The following is a 2,513-nucleotide window of genomic DNA, read 5'->3' on the forward strand; positions in this document are numbered from 1 at the left end:
ACACACACACACACACACACACACACACACACACACACACACACAATGCAGGGGACAGGAGGTGTTATTTTGTACTCTATCATAACACTGTGTACTGGCCGCCGGCTCAGCCTAACTCTCCTCTGCCACATCTGTTTATCTTCTGTCTCTGCCCCTTAATCCCTCCTTCCATCTCTTCACCACCACATGCATCTCTTTTATCTACGCTTTTCTGTCTCTCCCCACCTGAATCCATCTTTACTCACTGTTTCTCCTTCCATCTTGACAGCCTCTACGGTCTTATCCCTTTAGCAATCTAAAACAGTATCCAAACACATAATTTGGACATTTTCAATAAATGTTCAAAATATCCTAATGTGCTATTGAGCTGTGGCTTCTTCCTGTAAGATAATCTGAATCACTTTGCCTGCATCTCTTTATGTGTAACTGCTATAGGTTTACCATGATAAGGGAAATCAATAAGGGATAATTGCATTTACCTGGATTGACCTCATCACACAATGACTGCGTTATACGGCTGTTCACATCCTCCTTTCAAAGGGAGTATTAGGCGTTGCTGTTGGCCTTTTCATCATTAACAGTATCAGCAGGCGTGTTAACGTTGGCTCTTCCAATTATGAGTGTCCGCTTCAATTAGCTGAGACAGCATACTTATTGATCAGAGTCCGCCGGCTGTTTGCACTCAGACATCCTGCTCCTTTAGAGGTCATTCAACAAGCATCACAGCAGCCTGAAATAAATACTCCCACACAGCTCGAGATCATTTTGGTTCATTAGTGTCACACTCCCCATCACAGACGAGGAATTGTTATTAGGGTGAAGCAGTAGGGATGATGAGTACACTACAACTTTTGAACGTGTCAGTCCTAATAATTATTTAATTGATAGAATATGTGATCCCTTAAAAGGATACTTTGCCAATATTCAACCAACTTTGTATCATGATAATGTTGGTAGTAGTTTGGCTGAACCAAACCGTCAAATCCAAGCTGACACTTTTTTTTTTTTTTTTTTACACACAATACAAATTTGGTTTGAAAAATCACCTACATTAATGTCCTATGTAAACCACAATCTATGTGATTATAGTGGGAACAATAGTGTGTAGTTCCTCTTTCACATTTAATCTAGTGCCACCATCAGTTTGTCCAGTCCTTACAGCTTAATAGTTGCGAAAGTAATACCATTATCATTAGGGGTAGGGGAAAAATACACAGACAGCAAGTATCAATCATTTATTTTATAGATTGTACATGAGAATGTAACTTTTGGTACTACAACAATTAAATCAATTGTTTTTCAGTCTACTAGATGGTACAGTTGAGGGTTTTTTCTGGTGAGCTCAGAAGGGGTGACTGTTAGGAGGAAGATAAAGATGATCGAATCAGAGAAAGAAATCAAGAATTGAATTGCAACGTATCGCAGACTATTTCAATATGTTTAAAATATCATATTGTGACATAACTATTGTGATAACGATGATTGACGCTACAGACTCTGTCCCCCTTTTCATCCACTATCTGCTACTTCTCTCCAGAGGTCAGTAACATCCTGCAATCCTCTCTAGATCAATAGGTCATGTCATTATGCTGCCGGTGGAGTTTCAACCACGACCTAGCACAACCTCCTAGGACAATCTCTGCACACTAATGAACACACACACACACACACACACACACACACACACACACACACTCTCTGTAAGATCGTTTTATTGTACATTTTCAAATGCATAATTGGATCTGCTGCATGTATTGATTGTGGAAGATGAGAAAAAAAAACACATAGGTAAGTAATTGGGGCTGTTGGCTGTCCAGCTGTACCTCTATGGCCTTTTTACAATGGCTGCAATTTGAAGCTTTGACATCAAGTACACGTGTAGGAAGGGAGACTTGGTACTGTATACTTATTTGCTTTTATGTTGTAGTAACTGAGTAGCAGACCGGTTTCAAACAGTGGCAAGTCTAGTTACTAAAGATGCATAAATAATGGGCGCCTGGGTAGCTCAGTTGCTAAGGCAGGCGTCCATATAAAGAGCAGCAGCTGCAGGCTCAACTCTAACCTGCAGCCCTTTGCTGCATGTCGTTCCCCCTCTCTATTCCCTTTCATGTCTTCAGATGTCTTGTCAAAATGAAGGCCTAAAAAGATAAGCTTAAAAATCATCTTAAAAAAAAACCTTTTAGAAACGTCCATTCAAAGTTTCATGCTGGCACTTGGATGAGGGAAGGAGACAGAGTTAGATAAATGGTCATGGACAGCCAGCAGCAGCGTGGGAGACACAGAAGCCCTGTGTGATGTACCACTGTGTGTGTTGTGGGCCAGCCAAGGATGTTTTGCTTTTTAAAAGGTGTTTCAGTCTGCTTCCTGGAGCAGAGTGAGGTTAGAGGGGTTTCTGCTGGGAGAATCACCAGTCAAGCTGAATTAATGGCCCCTGACGGGGAAGAAAGAGCCTGAGAGGTGTTGAGAGAGGTTGAAAAGGGATAGCAAGGGGGCCATGAGAGGCAGAAAGGGGA

At 41.5% G+C, this 2,513-nt stretch overlaps 1 protein-coding gene and 1 long non-coding RNA gene across 7 annotated transcripts in view; one reads left to right on the plus strand and one right to left on the minus strand.

The window, feature by feature from the left end:
- grm8a (glutamate receptor, metabotropic 8a) overlaps positions 1–2,513 on the plus strand; it is a 311,638-nt gene that overhangs the window by 70,370 nt on the left and 238,755 nt on the right. The window lies entirely within an intron of this gene.
- The window catches only part of LOC116672992 (uncharacterized), an 18,282-nt gene that overhangs the window by 6,559 nt on the left and 9,210 nt on the right, over positions 1–2,513 (minus strand). The window contains exon 2 of the long non-coding RNA XR_004327702.1: positions 130–142. This is a non-coding gene — a long non-coding RNA (uncharacterized LOC116672992). The remainder of the gene's footprint in view (positions 1–129; positions 143–2,513) is intronic.

This window comes from Etheostoma spectabile, chromosome 23 (assembly GCF_008692095.1).
Source record: "Etheostoma spectabile isolate EspeVRDwgs_2016 chromosome 23, UIUC_Espe_1.0, whole genome shotgun sequence".
In the NCBI taxonomy this organism is placed as follows: Eukaryota; Metazoa; Chordata; class Actinopteri; order Perciformes; family Percidae; genus Etheostoma; species Etheostoma spectabile.